This window comes from Helianthus annuus, chromosome 10 (genome assembly GCF_002127325.2).
Source record: "Helianthus annuus cultivar XRQ/B chromosome 10, HanXRQr2.0-SUNRISE, whole genome shotgun sequence".
In the NCBI taxonomy this organism is placed as follows: Eukaryota; Viridiplantae; Streptophyta; class Magnoliopsida; order Asterales; family Asteraceae; genus Helianthus; species Helianthus annuus.
Genome location: NC_035442.2, coordinates 140831142 through 140853916, shown reverse-complemented (window position 1 = coordinate 140853916; position 22775 = coordinate 140831142).

The window sequence follows — 22775 nt, the reverse complement described above, 5'->3', positions numbered from 1 at the left end:
GGTGCAACAGGCGTCGCGAATGCATTGTAGAATTCTTCAGCCATGATTTAATAACACGTTTTTTCAATAACAGACACTTTCGAATGAAATAGCAAGTTGGAGCGAAATCACAATTTTCTGTTTAGAGCGAAATCTGATTTTTGTTTGCCTGGAGCGAAATCAGAACAATGTCAGGAGCGAAATCACCATCTCTGGAGCGGAATCAGTTTGTGTCTAGGAGCGGAATCAGGCACAACTTTTTGGAGCGAAATCAAAAATTTCAGGCGGGATAATGCAATCTGGAGCGAAATCAGACAGTAATCTAGAGCGAAAATAGGCACCTTCGAGCGAAATCAGAATATGACATTTCGAGTGAAATTACTTCAGGAGTCCATTTTTGCTATTTTTAATCCGAATTTTGCAGAGAAACTTTCAAGGGTTTGTCTATGTCCAATTTTAAACAGTCTGCGAAAAAATGGTCCGATTTTAACCGTAAAATCTTCCTGAACAGATGAAAGAAGGTGTAGAATACAGAAAATGATCCTGTTTTGGCAAGAACTCCTCGTCCTGAGCTATGATACCACTTGTAGGATCGCGTGCTGACCCAAACGAGTCAATTATAGGTGTTCTAATCTGTTTCAGGTGCAGAAAACAAGATACGGACACGGAAAACAGCTTGCTTCACTAAATATTGCCTTGTATATTGATTTCACAGCTATTACAATTCAAACGGCACTTCGGCAGCAGTTCGGTACCGGAAACAAGACCATACTACTGATTTCGCTCCTAACATCCTATATATAGGTGAAGAGATTTCGCTCCTAATGACATTGTGTCATTTCGGGCGAAATCACTAACTTGTGATTTCGCCCGAAATGACATAATGCCATTATGAGTGAAATCAGCCTCTTCGAGCGAAATCAACATTTACACATCCTAAACTTGACATTTTCTCGTACAACGCGCCCTGATCTAACATATCTAATCTAAGACTCGATACAAGACGAAGTCGACAGATGTATGCACTAACAAGTTCTATTACCCGGTTGACTTTTTAGTCTTGGACTACTCATCCGTGGACCCAAAACAACAACAAAATGTTATTTTGGGTCGGGCATTTTTGAGCACCGCGCATGCTGTGATCGATTGTAGATTTGGTACAGTCGATATGACTTTTGGGAATCAAAAAATGCGCTTGAATGTTTTTACTAACAATTCTAATGATGTTGGTGTTGATGAGTGTTTCATGGCAGATTTAGTCGATGGATGCAACCCGCACGAGTACGAAGAGGATGGCATAGATATTTGTTTGTGTGATTTTTCTGAACAGGTACATGCGTGTGCACTAGGAGTTGAAGAAGAAAAGCAGGATGCTATGGCTTTGAAGGAAGGTCGACCGCCATGGACTCACCAATTCGAAGGCTTACCGGTGGAGATAAATTCGGGTACAAAACCATCATTAGAAGAACCACCGAAGTTGGAATTCAAAGACTTGCCAAGCCACTTGAAGTACGCTTTTCTAGGGGATAATGACACTCTACCGGTCATTATTGCCTCTAATTTAGAGATGGCGCAAGAGCAAGCCTTATTGGAAGTTTTGAAGGAAAACAAGGGAGCTATTGGATGGACAATTGCCGATCTCAAAGGAATTAGTCCATCTATCATCAGGCACAAGATTATTACCACCGATGATGCAAAGCCGACATGAGAAGCTCGAAGGCGATTGAATCCGAACCTACGAGAGGTAGTAAAAAAAGAGGTAATCAAATGGTTGGACGCGGGAATCATCTATCCGATTTCGGATAGTGCTTGGGTGAGTCCCACCCAAGTTGTGCCTAAGAAGGCCGGCATTCAAGTAGTCAAAGATGAAAACGGTGAACAAATTGCCACCCGATCGGTTACCGGGTGGCGTGTATGCATTGACTACCGGAAATTGAATGCTGCCACTTCTAAGGACCATTTCCCGTTACCTTTTATTGACCAAATCATTGAAAAACTGTCGGGTCAAAAGTATTATTGTTTTTTGGACGGGTATTCGGGTTACAATCAAATAGCAATACACCCGGATGACCAACACAAGACCACCTTCACTTGTCCATATGGCACTTTTGCCTTTCAGCGAATGCAATTTGGCTTGTGCAATGCACCGACACCTTTCCAACGATGTATGATGAGTATCTTCTCGGACATGGTTGGAGAGTCGCTTGAAGTGTTTATGGATGACTTTTCCATCTTTGGCACTAGTTTTGAATCTTGTCTCAACGAACTACAAAAAGTTTTAAAAAGATGTGTTGAGAAAAATTTAGTGCTTAGTTGGGAGAAAAGTCATTTTATGGTGCAAGAGGGAATTGTTCTAGGTCATGTGATTTCGGAAAGGGGAATGGAGGTGGATAAGGCAAAAATATGGGTAATAGCATCTTTGCCACCTCCGAAAAATGTTAAGGGTGTGAGATCATTTTTGGGACACGCGAGGTTCTATAGACGTTTCATAAAAGGTTTTAGTGTTATCACCAAACCTTTATGCAACTTGTTATTAAAAGATGTCCCATTTGATTTTACTAATGAGTGTATGCAAGCTTTTACTGTTTTGAAGGAACCCTTGGTCAAAGCTCCCATCTTACAACCGCCGGATTGGTCAAAGCCATTCGAGATCATGTGTGACGCAAGAGACACTACAATTGGTGCAGTTTTGGGTCAACGAGTTGATAGGAAGCCGGTGGTAATTTATTATGCAAGCAAGACTTTATCCGAAGCGCAACTGAATTACAACACAACCGCGAAGGAATTATTAGCGGTGGTGTATGCTTTGGATAAGTTTCGCTCGTATATTTGGGGGAGTAAAGTTGTGGTATATTCGGATCATAGTGCGGTTCGATACTTGATGGAGAAAAAGACGCGAAGCCCCGTTTGATTCGATGGGTATTGTTGCTACAAGAGTTCGATTTAGAGATCCGAGACAAAAAAGGGAAGTGAGAATGTAGTGGCGGATCACTTGTCTCGGATCCCGGTGGAAGGAATTGATGATATGAGTGAAATAAAAGAGAGGTTTCCCGACGAGCAACTTCTACCTGCTTCCACTTTTGTTGCACCGTGGTACGCTCACTACGTAAATTACCTAGCCACGGGTGCCATCCCAAACCATTGGACCAAGAAGTGAAGACAACAATTTATGGTCCAAGTGAAGCAATATATTTGGGATGAACCGGATCTTTTCAAGATCGGGCCGGATCAAGTTATTCGGAGATGTGTGCCCGAAACTGGAGGTGTTGGAAATTTTAACTCATGCCCATTCATCCGCATGTGGAGGTCACTTTAGCGGGCACAAAACGGGTTACCGGGTTCTCTCATGTGGATTTTATTGGCCCACAATTTTCAAGGATGCTTGTGAGTTTGCAAGGAACTGTGTGAATTGTCAAAAGATGGGAAGCATTTAGAAGAGGGATGAGATGCCATTACAACCAATCTTAGTTGTAGAAATATTTGATGTTTGGGGCATTGACTTTATGGGCACCTTCCCAAATTCGAATGGTTTTCTATATATTTTGGTGGCGGTGGATTACGTCTCTAAGTGGATTGAAGCCATTACAACAAGGACCAATGATCACTCGGTTGTTTGTAAGTTTGTTCAATCCAACATTTTCGCCCGTTTTGGCATTCCGAGGGTTATTATAAGTGATGGTGGTTCGCATTTCAAGAACTTTAACTTTGGGAAATTATTGAAGAGATATAGTGTGAATCACCAGATTGCCACACCTTACCATCCGCAAACGAGTGGACAAGTCGAAGTGTCCAACCATCAAATAAAAGAAATCCTTATGAAGACGGTGAGAACGGATAGAAAGGATTGGTCTAGCAAGTTAGACGATGCACTGTGGGCATACCGAACGGCCTACAAGACTCCGATTGGCACAACACCTTACCAGATGGTTTGTGGAAAGGGTTGTCACTTGCCAATGGAGTTAGTGCATCGGGCATATTGGGCAATCACCACGGTCAATGCAGATTACAATGAAGCGGGAAAGAGGAGAAAGTTGCAATTGTGCGAAATCGAAGAACTTAGAGATGAAGCATATGAGTGTGCGTCGGCTTATAAAGACAAGCTCAAGAAGGTACACAATGCAAAGTTGAGGAAGAAAACCTTTGAAGTGGGTCAAAAGGTTTGGTTGTACAACTCAAGACTCAAGATGTTTGCGGGCAAGCTCAAAAGTAAATGGATGGGCCCGTATGTCGTTCGGTGAGTTGGGAGGTTTGGTGATGTAGATATCCAAGACGAGCAGACGAACAAACAACAAATAGTGAACGGTCATCGGTTGAAGCCGTACTTGGAGGGGAACGACATAAACAACTTGGAGCTTGACAAAGTGGGCTACATCTTACGCCCGGTCGATGAGGAACAACCATGAGAGACCCAGGTTTGGTAGTGTAAATAGTTAGCCTTTTGTTTAGTTTGTTTTGTATAGTTTGCGCATTTACCGTACTCGCTTGAAGCTTGTGTTTGAAACAAGTGTGGGGACATTCGGGTCACGAATTGCTCTAACATTGTGTTGAGGAGAACACGGGACTTTCGAGGGGGTAGGGTAATTTTTAAATGTTTTTCAAAAATTTTAAAAACACAAAAAAAAAAACTGAAAAAAATATAAAAAAGGCACTTAGAATCAAACATTTTGGCGAAATCAGGGATGCCCAGGTACCACCGTAATTTACGGTGGTACCGTAATTTACGGTGGAAGGAGAAAACTGTATGGCTTTACGGTGCAAACATACTGAGTTACGGAGAGAATTTATTTCCAGGTTCCACCGTAACTTACGGTGGTACCGTAATTTACGGTGGTCCTGGAAATCTGATGGGTCGATTCGGTACTGCAGATACATTAAAAAAAATAAACAACAATCAGGTGACGAGAATTAACCCCATCCGCTCGATTTCCTTTCCTCTTCTCCTCCAAACATTCTTATCCATCACTTTCACAAGACCCACAAAATTCCCAACCTTCTTCAACCTTCAATCTTTCATATCTCTCTCAATTCTTAACCAAATCAAGTGGAATCTAGGTCTATTTTGGCTAATTTTCCACATACTTTCTGATTCTGAGAAGAGATTTGCGAAAAAACAAAGTTTTCTTGTCCGAATCACAAACCCTAGGTCCGAAAATTTTGGGGGTTTTTGAAGTTTTTGTGTCACTTGTGTGCTAGCATCTTCAAACAAAGGTATGGAAATTTATTTACTATGTTTTGTTGATGCATTGTGAGAAAGAAGGTTATTTTTGTTACTTGTTCATACCCACTTGCTTGTTCTTGGATGTTGTCATGAAAATGGTTACTTGAATATGGTTATGGTTTGTAGATGTAGGCTTGATGATTAAAGTAGTGAACTTTTGGGAATCTCTACATTGTAGAGACACCATGCCCAATTTTTGAAAAATTTTTGATAAATTTTTGGTTCACTAACATCTACAACCATAGTAACAAGCAAGTGTGGGGATGTTTTTGGGGAGAAAGGACTAATTTTTTTTTATGTTTGGTTGTGTTGTTTGCTTTCTTATGTGTGTAGGAAAATGGTCAAAACGAAGGAAAGAGCGGGAGCTAGTTCATCTTCTTCGTCTAAAGGCAAGGGCAAACAGCCGGAAGTACAACCAAAGAAAAGGCAATACTTGGGTAGAGTTAGCGAGAGTGAAATCGAGGAGGAAGAAATGATGGAATTGGATCCATCTGAAAAGCCAAAATGGGAGTCGGGTCCGTTGGATGAGCAACCGGAAGAATGGCAGCCAACTTTATTCCATGATAGTATGAACCGATTGAAAAACAAGGCAGCCGCATTCATTTGTGAAAGGGAGGTGAGCGAGGTTGAATTTGGGCCATTCAACGTGTTTGCCCAATTCCGCGCCCTAGGATGGGAGTCGGCTCTAAGTTGCTATGACAAGGATCGTAAAAATTTATTCATGGATGAAATCCAAGAATGGATGGCAACTCTCAAGTGCAACAAATACGAGAAGCCGTCACAAATGAAGTTAACGGGTGAAGTGCATGGGATTCCGGTAGAGATGTCTTTCGATACACTAAAGAAATTAGGGAAATATGACAGTTTTCCGGATCGTGACTACTTGATTCCTAGTCTTGATGACCTTTTGGTAAAACCGTAGAAGCATCCTCGTTGGAATGATATGTTGGCGGCGTTGTTCTTGCCCGGTACATATAGTGGAGTCTTGTACCGGAAGAACTTAAAAATTGAAGCGAAGTTGTTGTTAGCCATTTGCATCTTGAATGTCATAGCGAGAAGAGGAGATAAGGAGCAAGTGAGGTTCCCAGAAGTACCCGTCCTTTATTCGCTACTCAATGGGGCTCCGCGTTTTCCTATCCGATATTTGATCATGAACCACCTCTGGATTTGCCGAAACAAGTTGGGAGAGATATTATCCTGAATTGCCGGATTATCACGGGATTGATGAAACAACAAAAGGCAATCACGTCGGAAGATAGAGGACGCCCGAAAAGGCATCAGTCTTTTACTTTACAAAAGATGGGTACCGGGTGGACCTACACCCAATCGGAAAGGTATCATAAACTCAAGTCGGAGGGTCAGCGATGGCGGGCATTGAAAGTGGATGCGAGAGATCTTCTATCGGGTGAAGAAGAAGAACCGGAAAGTGATGCAGAACCTCCAAGTGGGGATGAGGATTATGAGGATGAGCCGCATGGTGGTGCAAATGTGAATGTGGGCCAAGGGGGCCTAGGTAGAGGTTATGGTGGTGCTTTTTATGATTACACGGAGCGTTCGTATGAGCCAAGTTGGGCTTATGATGGCACGATGCAAGAGGTTATCGAGAACCAACGTCCTCCGGCACCCATTTTTGAGTCATGGTCGGGTTTGGAGCGTACATTATTTGATCAACACACGATGATGAGTGCTAGCATGGAGCGGTCTTTGAAGCATAATTTCGATCGTCAAGAGGCATGGAATCGCACACACGCGTATTCCCATGAATTGGAAATGAATAATCGATACCATGATGACCAAGCAAGGAGAATGCATGCAGATTGGCACGCTGGGCGGCCAGTGGTGGTGGATCCACAACATGTGGATTATGCGTCTCTACCACCTTACGATGGTAGTGTATCGCATCCGACCCCGCCGTTCCATCATTCACAGTGGATCGACCCACGCCAACAAGAAGGAGCTCCACAACAAGGTGGGAGTAGTAGCGGTGCATTCGCTTTTGGAGAATGGAATGACATGATGTCTTCCATTTTTGGGCCTCCGCAGCCACGCTGTTACTAGTCAGGTCGTATTCCTTCCTTGTATATTTTGTGAATATTTATGTAGTTTGTTGTGTTTATGGTCGGGTGGTTGGGTGGTGTCGAGTCTTTGATGTTATGTTTGGGTGGTGGAAGTTGGCGGTGTGATGTCTTAAAAGAAGAAAAAAAAATATATAAAATCAAAAATACCAAAAAGAAATTTGTGGTTTGAGTGTTGAGCTTTAGTTGGTGTGAAAGAGTTTTAAGCGATCAAATCCTCCTAAAACCATACATTGGGGTCAATGTATCCCCAGTGTGGGGATGGGGGGAAATTTTGGAGCTTTTTGAAAAATTTTAAATCAAGCAAAATAATGTGAAAATTTGAACACCTTGGATTAACCCCAATTGATGCACCGGCAACCCTTAATACCCTTTATTCTTGGTGAGAGTTGAAGCCACACATGTAAATAAATAATACTTGTCTTTGATGAGAGTGGCAACGGGTGGGGGTGCATTAGAACTTGTGCCTCGATACGGTTTGAATCCTTAGTTGGACATGAATGTGAAAAGGATATGGGCATTTAGGTAGCCTCGTCTTTAGTGTGTGTGAGTGTAGGATTTGGGGGGTTAGACCTCATAAATTATATATATGAGCATGGTAGTGAGAGGGGCGGGGGTTTGGACATTTAGTTGCCCAATTTTGTGCCTAAAAGCCTATCGTTTGTTACCCCTAGCTAGTTACCTAAAAATTTACCCAATTGACCCGGTCTTATAGTGTTAGTGGTTGTCTAGTAGTATGTAATTTAATTTGTTTGCTATGATTTAAAAAAAAGAAAGAAAAAAAAAGAAGAGAAAAAGCAATGCAAAAAAAAAAAAAAAGAAGTGATGGTTAGTTATCTTGTATATAGTAGTTAAGTTTAGTAGTTGTTTATTTGTTTCTTTGTGTAATAAAAGACCGGGTTAAATTTTCGCTACAACCTTAAAAGTCCCTTTGATTTACATTCATGTTTGACACGTTTGAGGAGAATGATCGATTTAGGTACAAGCTTATAGTTGTGACCCGCCTGTTAGCCTTTGTGTGTCTAGCTCATAGTTGCTAGTGTTTACTTGTTGCCGAAAGGAGAGACATAGCTAGGGGTGCGTTGTTATGGGTGTTAAAAAGGGGTTAGTAGAAGGACTACATGTTTATGCTTGGTTTATGTGATCGCTTGTTTTGAAAACGTTTTGATGAATTGCTTGGGACAAGCAACGGTTAAGTGTGGGGATGTGAAGGGTGGTCCATAGGACAACCCTTAATGATGTTAAAAGACGAATTTATCCTTCACTTAATCGCGAAATTATCTTGAATTAGATAACTACAGTTGCATATGTTTTAGGTACAGTTCGGGAGCTAAAAAGGGATAAAAGGCTGCTTTAGACGGTTTGGAATGGAACGGGGCTTGCCTGGATGGAAAGAAGGAAAGAAACAAGAAGATCAGGGTTCCACCGTAATTTACGGTGGTACCGTAATTTACGGTGGACCCTGAATTTGCCCAATTTTCCACCGTAACTCAGGAGAGTTGCACCGTAACAATCTGAAGTCCACCGTAATTTACGGTGGTACCGTAATTTACGGTGGAGACTGTAAAACAGTTTTAGTGGTGTCTTTTGGTATTATCTGATGATTAGACAGTTTCTCTGCACTTTGGGGGCGATTTTGCTTGATTGTGGTTAGTTCTAAACAATTTCTAAACATTCGGTTTGTATTTTCGATTCGTATGAACTTAGATATTGAAGTTATGATGATTCACCAAGCCATGTCCGGCAAAACTTTCGGTGATCATCTTAGGTGAAGGTTTCTCTTAAACTCTTGTGTGTTTGTTTCTTAATTTCTAGAATGATAACATTGTGTTTGCTTTGATTATCATGGTGTATGAGTAATTGATTGTAGCTTGTTAATTGGTATTGCAATTCTAGTCTAATTCTTACGTTCTTGGTGCCGTCGGCAATCGAGATATCACGGGAAGGGTTAGGGTTGGATACTGATTGATTGATCATCGGGACACAACCTCGCATTCATATAATCCGAGTACTTTGTTCCCTTTTATCACAACAATTGTTTATGCACGAGTTATGTCTATGTAACTCTTTCTAGTTGGAATTTTGCATAAGTGTTTAAAGAAACTGAATCCTAAGATGGTCATTTTCCCCAAATCTGTTAAACAACCAATTGTTATATTTGCAAGTAGTTAGTAATTTAGTTTTCTAAAACAAACAATTGACGGGTGGTCCGTAGGACAACCCTTAAAAGGTCTAAATATATGCATAATCCTTACTTTATTCGGTTAATTGCTTGAACTTGGTAACCACTAGATGATTTGATGTGCAGGTGTTAAAGTGTTCAAGATGCAGGATTTGTGAAGTCTAGATGAATGTTGAATGTTCGGGAAGTTAAGAAGTGAAGGAATCAAGAATTAATGAAGAAACAAAGAAAAAAATAATATTCAGCACCGTAGCCTACGGCTCCTGCCGTAGGTTACGGCTCCCCCACATGAGACACTTGCACTGCCGTAAGACAGAAGAGAAGGGGCGTAAGGGAGTTCTGATCACCGTAAGCTACGGTCAGTGCCGTAGCTTACGGCACCATGCTGATTTGTTGGACCTTGTTGACTGTCGTAAGCTACGGCGACTGCCGTAGCTAACGGCGCCGACTGGTGCCTTCTTGTAACTCCTTCCATTTAATGCTCATTTCATGGGGTTTTATGGTGTCTTATGATGGGAAATCGGTTACACATCAATTACCAACAAATTTGGAGAGCTTCTTGGAGACTTTTTTTGGGGGGGGGGGGGTGAAGAACACTTATCTTTTCATCTAGTTTTCGTTGCTTTGATTTGGATGAACAATAATACTCTTGTGATGATGTTTGTTCAAGCCATGAGCGGCTAAATCATACGTGGCTTCCTCCAGACAGATGGTTCAGTTAGGTTTTATTTCTTTCCAGTTTTATTCATGTTTGGAATTACTTTTGGATTGACAAACCTTTATAAGTAATTTGATGTGTTGATTTTGTTTGAACTATTTGCTTGTGTTTTTGAGTCCTTACTTTACAATTTGTTCGGTTGATGACAAAACCTTGTAGCGGATTGGGTGACATAGAGTAGGTTGATTCACGCTAGTGAATAGGGTTAATTGACTTATAAGAGATCTGATGACAAAGACCCGTTTTCAGTACCCAATCAAACTAATCAACTTTTCCACACTATGTCTATGTGGTGTCAATTATTGAATTAAACTGAGATTTTGTAAACCTAGAACCTGAAGTTTGGAGGAGGTTACCTTTACCACTATTGTTTTCTAAATCACATTAGTTTAGATTTTATTTTCTAAAAAAAAAAACAACCAAACCAATCAATTAATTATTTTATTTAGTTAATTTAGATAGAAAACCAATTCTGACCACATACTCCTCGTGGACCGACACCCTACTTACCCTAACTAGTTAAGGTATTTAGGAACTTTTTATAAATATTTTTTTTGACCGACCAAACGACATCGATCAAAATGGCGCCGTTGCCGGGGAGTTAGTGCGCTTAGTGTTGGTTTTTAGTTTAGTTTAGTTTCTTTCAAAATAAAAAAAAAAACCTAAAATATTGTTTTTTTTTCTTGTTCAGTATTACACGAGGTTGTGTTACTTGTGCAGACTATCATGGACGTGAATTATGATGATGGCCAATATTATTATGAGCCGTGTTCGTGTTGTGGTGAATTTGGTCACTGGGCTCAAGATTGCCAAAATAAGTACAGGATGAATCAAAACATCCAGTGCAATAATCAACGAGGGGGTTATTCAAACGACTGCCAGAATCAAATCGATCGACAAGTGGAGCAATCTGAATTGAATGACATCCAGGTAGCTATCAAGGAGCTAACAAGCATAGTCAAAGAGGTCATGTATCGACAAGAGATCCTAGAGGCTAGGCATCAATTGTTGTTGGAACAAACTGAACAGATAGTTACACATGTACGTGGGGTAATTGCAGTAATCACAGATTCAGGTACGTCATTTAATCATAATCAAGTCGACCTAACACATCAGTTTTCCAGTTCCCAAAACACAGACAGTACACACATTAATACGGTAAGTTTTCAACTATCATCTGAGCTTTATGTGAATGAACAGATTCCATCACCAAGGGTTGAGAAAGTGGTAGAGCATAGTGAGTATGACATTGACCAGGATTTGATTTCACAAACTAAATTGGAAACTAAAGATGTGGAAAAATCCTTTAACGTTCCATTTCCTTCGGCGTTAATACCCCCGGTGTCAACTAAACCAAAAGTGGATTCAACACATGATGAAAAATGGGAAAAATTCGAAAATCGAAATATTAATTTACCCTTTTTGAAAATAATTAAAGAAAATCTCGATAATTTGAGTGTTTAAAAGAATTAAATTCCAGAAAACGACGTCACAAAATTCCAAAAGAATTAGATTTAACTAATAATGTGAATGCCGTTTTGTTGGGTACTCTTCCCACGAAACTCCAAGATCTATTATTTCTATACAAGTTGGTAATTTTAAAATAGACCGGGCTTTATTGGATCTTGGAGCAAGTGTTAGTATTTTACCGGGGAGTTTATTTGATCAGTGTGATTTTGGTTCATTAGAAAAAGCTGACACGACTGTGGTTTTAGCTGATCAAACTCCTACAAGTCCTAGGGGGATTGTGCGGGATGTGATAATTAAAGTTGGTGATTTTTATTATCCGGTAGATTTTCTTGTTCTTGATTGTGTTAAAAATTATCAACCAACAGTTATTTTGGGAAGACCGTTCTTAGCCACCGCTCATGCTAATATTAATTGTGTTGAAAGAACGGTCAAGTTTAGGTTTGGGTCTCAAAAGATGACAACTAAAATATTTTCCAGTTTGACTAAACCTAAAGCTAATGACAAAAGTGGACCTTCTGAAGAGAAGAGTCAGAAAGAGTGTTTTATGGTTAACGGGTTAGCCGAAAATAAAAGGAAGAGACAGAGAAAAAGAACAAAGAAGAGGAAAAGGAAAGGATCATACCCGTCGGATGAGGAGGAGGCATACATGTTATTCCTTGACAAATATTGGGGAATGGGTGCTGATGATAGTGATGATACGATGAAGAAGGCGTGCAAGCATCCCACTCAACCACCATGAGTGCCAGGTTAGGTCTTGCTGAAGACGTTAAACTTAGCGCTCTCGGGAGGCAGCCCGAGGATGTAGAGTATTGTATTGTATTTGTGTTTTGTTTTGTTTTGTTTTGCTTTGTTTGGTTTTGTTTTGGTGTTGTGTTTGTGTTTTGGCAGGTTATTACGTTTCAACCCTCGCGGATGCAATGATTCAAGTGTGGGGATGTTTGGCAACATCCCCGTTGAGATATTGGCGAATCCAAGAGATGTTTATGAACCGGTCCGATTACCGCAGCTGCATCACTACCAACACTGCTGATTTACTAGTCAGGTTGTGTCTTGTTCTCATTTTGTGCACCTTTGTATATATTCATGTTTAAGTTTTTGGTTGGGCGGTTGGGTGGTGTTTTGATGTGTTTAGTTTATGGGTGTGAAAGTTGGTGGTGTCATGTTTTCAAAGAAGAAAAAAAAATATAAAATGAAAATACCAAAAAAAAAAAAAGAAAAAAGAAATGTGTGGTTTGAGTGTGGAGCCTTTTGGTTGGTGTTGAAAAGGTTTAGCAATCAACTTTCCTTAAAACCATACATTGGGGTCAATGTATCCCAAGTGTGGGGATGGAGAGAAATTTTGAGGTTTAAAAAAAAAATTAAATCAAGCAAAACATTATGAGAATTTGAACACCTTGGATTAACCCCAAATGATGCACCGGCAACCCTTAATACCCTTTTGTTCTTGGTGAGAGTTGAAGCCACACTTGTACATAAATAATGCTTATCTTTGATGAGAGTGGCAACGGGTGGGGGTGCATTAGAACTTGTGCCTTAATACGGTTTGAGTCCTTAAGTTAAATGTGAATGTAGAAAGGATAAGGGCAATTAGGTAGCTTCGTCTTGTTGAGTGCGAGTGTGGGATTTGGGGGGTTGGACCTCATTAATTATATATATGAGCATGGTTGCGAGAGGGGCGGGGGTTTGGACATTTTTGCCCAATTTTGTGCCTAAAGCCTATCGTTTGTTACCCCTTAGCTAGTTTCCTAAAAACTTACCCGACTTGACCCCGTCTTATAGTGTTGGTAGTTATTTTAGTAGTGTGTAGATACGTTCGATGTTATGTTGAATGTTGTTAAAAAAAAAGAGTGATGAAAAAAAAGAATGGAAAAAGCAATGAAAAAAAAAGAATGTTGAGTTGTCTTGTATATAAGTTTAAGTTTGTTTGTTTGTTTGTTTCATTATGTAATAAAAGACCGGGTAAGTCCTTCGCTACCACATATATATTCCATTTCCTACCATATGCCTAGCCATGTTACAACCGTAAGGTCCCTTTGATTTGCATTCATGTTTGGCACTTGTTAGGAGGAGGACCGATTTAGGTACAAGCATATATTTGTGCAATCACCCGTTTGCCTTTTGTGTGTCTAGCGTATCTTTGCTAGTGCTTACTTGTAGCCGAGAGGAGAGATTTAGAGAGGGGTGTATTGTTTTGGGTGTTAAGAACGGGTTAGTAAAAGGACAACATGTGTATGCTTGGTTTGTGTTGATCACTTGTTTTTGAAATGATTTGTGAATGAGTTGCTTGGGACAAGCAATGGGTAAGTGTGGGGATGTGACGGGTGGTCCGTAGGACAACCCTTAAAAGGTCTAAATATATGCATAATCCTTACTTTATTCGGTTAATTGCTTGAACTTGGTAACCACTAGATGATTTGATGTGCAGGTGTTAAAGTGTTCAAGATGCAGGATTTGTGAAGTCTAGATGAATGCTGAATGTTCGGGAAGTTAAGAAGTGAAGGAATCAAGAATTAATGAAGAAACGAATAAAAAAATAATATTCAGCACCGTAGCCTACGGCTCCTGCCGTAGGTTACGGCTCCCCCACATGAGACACTCGCACTGCCGTAAGACAGAAGAGAAGGGGCGTAAGGGAGTTCTGATCACCGTAAGCTACGGTCAGTGCCGTAGCTTACGGCACCATGCTGATTTGTTGGACCTTGTTGACTGTCGTAAGCTACGGGACTGTCGTAGCTAACGGCACCGACTGGTGCCTTCTTGTAACTCCTTCCATTTAATGCTCATTTCATGGGGTTTTATGGTGTCTTATGATGGGAAATCGGTTACACATCAATTACCAACAAATTTGGAGAGCTTCTTGGAGACTTTTTTTTGGGGGGGGGGGTGAGAACACTTATCTTTTCATCTAGTTTTCGTTGCTTTGATTTGGATGAACAATAATACTCTTGTGATGATGTTTGTTCCAGCCATGAGCGGCTAAATCATACGTGGCTTCCTCCAGACAGATGGTTCAGTTAGGTTTTATTTCTTTCCAGTTTTATTCATGTTTGGAATTACTTTTGGATTGACAAACCTTTATAAGTAATTTGATGTGTTGATTTTGTTTGAACTATTTGCTTGTGTTTTTGAGTCCTTACTTTACAATTTGTTCGGTTGATGATAAAACCTTGTAGCGGATTGGGTGACATAGAGTAGGTTGATTCACGCTAGTGAATAGGGTTAATTGACTTATAAGAGATCTGATGACAAAGACCCGTTTTCAGTACCCAATCAAACTAATCAACTTTTCCACACTATGTCTATGTGGTGTCAATTATTGAATTAAACTGAGATTTTGTAAACCTAGAACCTGAAGTTTGGAGGAGGTTACCTTTACCACTATTGTTTTCTAAATCACATTAGTTTAGATTTTATTTTCTAAAAAAAAAACAACCAAACCAATCAATTAATTATTTTATTTAGTTAATTTAGATAGAAAACCAATTCTGACCACATACTCCTCGTGGACCGACACCCTACTTACCCTAACTAGTTAAGGTATTTAGGAACTTTTTATAAATATTTTTTTTGACTGACCAAACGACATCGATCAACAATCCAAATCATTGATCTTTAATTTCTGCAAATTAGGTTAATTGTAGTTAAATCGCAAAGCTATAGAGTCAACGCATTTTCCACATACTCCCTGAGTTCGATACCCATTTACCACTATCTATAGTTGTTATTTGGATTAAATTTGTGTGTACCACGACAAACACGTCAGTAATCCAACTCTTAACTGCTTCAATCTTCACGGGATCGATGTGATTACCTTGACTGTTGACAATATGACCGAGGAATTGAACCTCCTCAAGCCAAAATTCACACTTGGAGAACTTGGCGTAGAGGCGATTCCCTTGGAGAAGCTCGAGTACCAAACGAAGATGTTGCACATGTTCGGCTTTCGACTTCGAATAGATAAGGATATCATCGATAAACATGATGATGAAGCGGTCGAGAAAGGGTTTACACACGCGATTCATCAAATCCATGAAAATCGCGGGTGCGTTGGCATAATGACAAATTCATAATGACCATAGCAGGTACGAAAAGCGGTTTTAGGGATATCTTCCTCCTGAATTCGTAGCTGATGATAACCAGAGTATAAATCGATCTTAGAAAAACACGTAGCGCCTTGAAATTGATCGAACGAATCATCGATTCGGGGTAAGGGATAGCGATTCTTGATAGTAAGCTTATTGAGTTCCCTATAATCGATGCATATTCGGAACGATCCATCCTTCGTTTTAACGAAAAGGACAGGTGCGCCCCAAGGAGATGTGCTAGGGCGTATGAAGCCTTTATCAAGTAATTCCTGGAGTCGACTCGAAAGTTCACGCATTTCGGATGAAGCGAGACGATAAAGGGCTTTAGCAACAGGGTTAGCTCCAGGAATGAGGTCGATTCGAAAATCAATATGTTACACCCTAGGTCCATTTTAATCAATTATCTAATAGTTTCGTTTGTAATAATGTATTAAGATTAAACTTACACTAAAAAAATGCGAGTTTGTTAAAACAATTTACTAAATAAAACATTCCAACATTTTGTAATTTAATTCGCCATTTAAAACGTGACGACGAAACTATTCGCGGAAGCTTTGATCTCGTGTGTTCGGTTCTTCGTTTAGCTTGATCGTCGTCCGACACTCTAAGGTATACCTACATTTCAATAAACATGAAATTAGTTAGTCACACGCAATCTATAAGTGTTTAATCAAGTTCGAACACTAGGACGAAACAAGATAAATAGTTTTATTTTTGCCAGATAATAAGTTAATAAGTCCCTCACTGGGCGTAATAGACATCTTCCATATCTTTTATAATCGACCACCATAAACATTATTTGTGATAGTTATATGATACATATAAACAATTTCGCTACGCCAAACATCAACAAAACCACCCAATAATAAAGGGTGTATTAGGATTCCTAGGACTTAGCATAATCGAAACTATGCTTTTAAACGAATCCGATCAACTAAAACATGCAAAACTTCAACAAAAATATTGGGCACTACCATAGCTTACGGTAGCCACCGTAAGCTACGGTAGCCACCGTAAGCTACGGTAGCCACTGGGCATTCAGGGGCTGCCGTAAGGCAGTACAATTCCAGCGTAACAACTTCAGCCTCTACCGTAAGTTACGGTAGCCACCGTAACTTACGGTAGCTCACTGGGCAGAATGTTTTGTAGCTGATGCTGCATTTTCCCAGCTCCGATTCTTTTTACGAAAATATGCATAACTTTCAATCTACACATCCGTTTTACGCGATTATTTTTCCTACGCGTCCGTAATTTAAATCTCCATCTTGTGGAGTTAAAATCCAACATCCAGTTAAACAAAATTTCAGACTTTTAAGTCTTCGGCTTATTACCCCTTTTACCAAATTCTGACTCGTTCGTGATTTTATCAAACAAAACATGTTTATTTGATTTTTAAACTCATGAAATTCATAATTTCAACATCTCCTATCATATTAATCACAAATCACGGGTTTCTTACATAATAAAAACCCGTTTATGCTCAAGTGCTTATTTTGACCCATTAAGGGTATTTAAGCACTTTAAAGCTTAAATTCGCTTTCATTCATTTCTAGCATCGTAATCCTACATTTCTTATCAAGTAATCTTCCATCACAACTATATGTGTGGCAGATTTAACATGGATATCCTTAACTATAATTTCATATAAGCGTACCTGGCCCGGGTCAACAAATAGACCCGATTTATACCTCGCTTTGGTTATCACACAATTTATGGCGACGAAATTATTCGATTTGCTAATTGCTCATGTTAACATAAGACTTGACAACCACATTAGTCAATAATGTCAAATGGTGTTATCACCAATATTCGACCCGTTGGACCTATATGCCGAACGTTACCTATTTAATCAAAAACATGGTTTTTGATTTCGAATTCATACATCCATCCCATCCCGGATTTATTTACCAAATCCTTTTTATCTTAAATCCTTTTCTCACAAATTCAACCCATTTCGGCTTACGCCATGGGTATCCTTTTAACTTTGATTTACATTAGTCAACACTTGACTAATTTCCATCTTTACCCCTTCTCCTCATTATTAGATTACACTACAAAACATTCTTAACGGAAATCCGTATTTTTTTTATGTTTCCGTTAGCGCATCTATAACATATGAAATAAACAAGTATTCTACAAGGGGTGTAAGTTTCACTTACCTCGCATCCAAGCAACGTTTTCTTTTCGTACTTGCTCCGTTTGACCCGCTTCCTCCCAAGCCTCCATCTAGCTTGTCAAGAGTCAAACTATCATCATAATTCGTAAGATGGTTAGTTTAGTCATTGTCAATCATGACTATCCCACCTTACGTATTTCCTTATCAAAATTATCATTCGATTTTATTAGTGGTCAGTTTGACTTTTTAAAAGTCAAATGCCCATTAGTACATGAATTGAACATTTAAGTTCATCAACTAGTTTTGGTCATTTTCAAATGATCTGGTAGGCATTCTTTTAAGCCATCGTTTTTAACTAATCTTTTAACCGTGTTATTACATTTCTAACACCTTATCTTGTTCAAGCGATTATCAAGACTAATTTATTCATTCGTTTCACAAGAACTAAGGGTTTCTCATATACGAGTGAAACACGTTTTATCATATTACTAGTGTTCACCCGAACACCTAATATAATCAAGTTCTATCTATCAATTAGTAGATAACATGATCTCATGCAGCTAGTTTCATGAACATAGCTACCAAATTTCTTCATAATGTTTAAAAACCCATTTTAACCATGTATGAACAATCAATCAAACTTACAGTTTATTCGAGTATTTTGGTTTCATTATTCAATATGATGATTCTAAGCACAAATTTAACCTTAACTTCATCATATTATCAAAACCCACATAGCTAGGTGTGGTAATTCAACCTAACACCTAAATCATAGCAATTTATTCTAAATCTTCACTTAGGGCTTGTTCCTAAGCAATCATACATCCCGAATTCAGCCATAACTTCTATGATTCATACAGAATTCGCACCTTGTGATGTTAATAAATTTTCACAACGTCATCAATATCAAAATTTCGACATACCTTACGATCCCCCAGCTTGGGTGATCGTTAATTCGCGTTCATGAATTGATTTAAGGCTAGAATCGACCTTCAATTTGTTGAATTTGGTTGAGTTAGGGTTTTGGCTCCTTGGAGCCCGTCCTGGTCGATCCAGAACACGCACCACACACTCTTGGGTGTGTGGTGAGTTATTTTATATAGATTTATAAAATCATTTTCAAGTTATCCCATTTTGGTCCCTCATGTTTGGTTATTTATTAAGTAGGTTACAACCTACATATTTTAAATCCACATTCCCCCTTATTAGCTAGGCTAAACATTCCTATTTAACTTAGCGGGTTCGGGGATATTTACGACTAAGTTTATTTTAGGTCCCGTTACCTCGGGCCTTTTATAAACTTTATTTATCCATAGACCTTTATTTAACTTTTTATTAAGTATTAGGTTTATTTATTTAAAAATCCTAATACTCACCGGGTAAATTTTACCACAAATGGTACTCTACCCGTCTTTTAGTATTAACGGGGTTTGATTACCAAATCCGTTTTCGGGGTGTTACAAGTCTACCCCCCTTAAAGAGGTTTCGTCCCCGAAACCTTTCTCACGTACTTTACTAGATTAGATCATCCGAATCTTAGCTTCGGTGATCGCTTGAGCATTGCTCACACATAATACTCTTACCAGGGAAGTACGGTAATGTCTTTTTGGTTTCATAGCATATGCGTCTTTTACGTGTATGGCCTCATAGGCCGATACTTTCATCTTGTATTTATTAATCTGGTCAGTTATTCGACCGAGTTGTCATCTAATCACTCGGTTATATTTATTTTTAACATGCTCACTTCAAGCTAACCAAAAATTGAATTTTTTTGTTTAACGTTTTCTTTTTATCTCATGTCAATTCCAATGAATTTACATCCAAGGATTTATTCCCTTCCGTTGTCATTTCGGTAATGACTTCACCCACTTTTGTGGTGTAACACAATTTAAATAATTGTGAGCTCTTTTGTCATTTTTGCCCGTTTAAATGTTTTAGTGATTTTTTTTTTTTTACTTTTGTCAACCAGACCTTTCACAATCTCTTCGCTTTTAACCCATTTAATTAACTTAGCGAAACCTATCGCTTTTATCTTAACTTTATCTCCCGTTATTATTTTATGCGGGAAGTTGCAACCAGTTTCCTTGTTTTATTCTATTGACCCATAGGTTCTTTCATTTAGCCTCATAGGCTATTTCTTTATATTTTCACCTTTTTACCTTATTAAGGTGAGACCTCAACAATTCGTTTCTTTCTATTTGTGACCCGAAGGTCTTTTTGGTCCCGTAGACCTTAGCATCATTTATAATCTCGTAGGGTATAATAATCCCGTAGATCATCTTTTATTCAAGTCTGTATTCAAAGGTATATACATTCATATACGTATATGGCATTAAGGCACCCTTTTATGTTCAAAATCATTTACTTTCGCCTTGGTATTTCCTTTGACCTTGACCGTAGTCTAAGGCTACATTCGTTTTCTTTCGGACAAATTTTCTGACTTTATGACTTCTCATGTCATTTATGCATCGGTTCATCTTATGCTTACCATTATCCAGTTAACATATATTCATATTTGATTATGTCCCATTACTGGGCTCATTATTCTTTTGCTTTTAACGCTACCGTTATCCCGCTTGCGTTTACTCATGTCATCCGGCATTATATTATATTTGACCCGTTTGACTTATTCATGTGAAATTTTAACATTTATGGATGTCAACTTCATTCTTTGTTTTGACCCGTTCAACTTTAAAATAGTTTAACATAATATATCAAAATTTCAATTTACATCATCTTGTCGTCTTTTAGTCATGACTCAAAACCCGAGTCTTTTAACTTTCCATCCGAGTTCCCATTTCTCGGTCTACGCATGTGTTTAATCCTTACCCATCAACCGGGTGTTTTACCAAAGTCATTATTATTGCAACCTTTCCGGTATGCATTAAGACTTCGCTTCACTTTTATATTCTGACTTTGTCCTCAAGTTTGACGTTTTACAAAAATGGTCCGTTAAGAGACATATTTGCATTCTCCGGGTTCGAGTGTAAGTACACCCCTCCCAATGCATATCTTAATCATTTTACATTAATCTTTGTCCCTTCACTCGGGCTCATTATCCTAATGTAATACGCTTCCATCACTCGGCTGTGCGTTTACATTATTATCAATTATTTTGCTCATTTGATTCATTTGGGTACTTTTTAATTTGTCCCACTCACCTCGTCCTTACTACATTGGATGTAAACATGTCTATCATAAAAAGTTCATGGTACCACGTGCTCACCACTTACTTGGCCAGAGTAAGCGATCAATACCTGGTATACATGACCTTTTTTATAATTTTCACATTACACCCCATGTAAGTAATTCCTCTATTTGTTTCTCTTGGAAACAATATCCCGGATAGATTTTCTATTCGGGTTTTTCCAAGTTTTTAATCTACATATGCAACTTTCAATCTCTACGTATTTGTTGCATATTACTATTTGGGCAATTAAATTTAAATGTGCACCTGGTAATGCTTGCCCTAACCGGCTTCTCTTGCCATTAGCCTTGTTCACGATCGCTACGCGATTTAGGTCCTTGATGAGCATACTCTTTGGACCGTTCCTCTATCAAATCCGCGATTTATTAAACTCTCGCTATCTTCATATGCGAGTGTCCTTCAACTAAAACATTTACAACAATTAGTAATTTCGACATTAATGGATGCCCGTATTATAATACAAGGCTTTTCTACTATACTCGTCAACGCGCGCAGTTTCGTCAACTACATTTATCATTTAATTGAGGTAACGTGTATCACACGATAGCCCTATGTGTTGTTTACAACACTTTAGCACGCTAAACTATTAACATACATGTACTTACCGGATTTTGCGATCAAGCCTCGAACCACACACCAATCTTCATCAAGAGCATAACGTTTAAGTCCAAGCATAGTTTTCTCACCATACTTGAATCTCTTAAACCAAGGCTCTAATACCAACTTGTTACACCCTAGGTCCATTTTAATCAATTATCTAATAGTTTCATTTGTAATAGTGTATTAAGATTAAACATACACTAAAAAAATGCGAGTTTGTTAAAACAATTTACTAAATAAAACATTCCAACATTTTGTAATTTAATTCGCCATTTAAAACGTGACGACGAAACTATTCGCGGAAGCTTTGATCTCGTGTGTTCGGTTCTTCGTTGAGCTTGATCGTCGTCCGACACTCTAAGGTATACCTACATTTCTATAAACATGAAATTAGTTAGTCACACGCAATCTATAAGTGTTTAATCAAGTTCGAACACTAGGATGAAACAAGATAAACAGTTTTATTTTTGCCAGATAATAAGTCCCTCACTGGGAGTAATAGACATCTTCCATGTCTTTTATAATCGACCACCATAAACATTATTTATGATAGTTATATGATATATATAAATAATTTTGCTACGCCAAACATCAACAAAACCACCCAATAATAAAGGGTGTATTAGGATTCCTAGGACTTAGCATAATCGAAACTATGCTTTTAAACAAATCCGATCAACTAAAACATGCAAAACTTCAACAAAAATACTGGGCACTACCGTAGCTTATGGTAGCCACCGTAAGCTAGGTAGCCACTAGGCATTCAGGGGCCGCCGTAAGGCAGTACAATTCCAGCGTCACAACTTCAGCCTCTACCGTAAGTTACGGTAGCCACCGTAACTTACGGTAGCTCACTGGGCAGAATGTTTTGCAGCTGATGTTGCATTTTCCCAGCTCCGATTCTTTTTATGAAAATGTGCATAACTTTCAATCTACACATCCATTTTACGCGATTCTTTATCCTACGCGTCCATAATTTAAATCTCCATCTTGTGGAGTTAAAATCCAACATCCGGTTGTTTTGGTCAAAAATTACCGAAGCAATTAAGTGATAAAATTAGTTAAGTGAGGTAGTGTGCTAAAAAGTGTGTTGAAAATATGTTGGTTAAGTTGTTTGGAAAAAC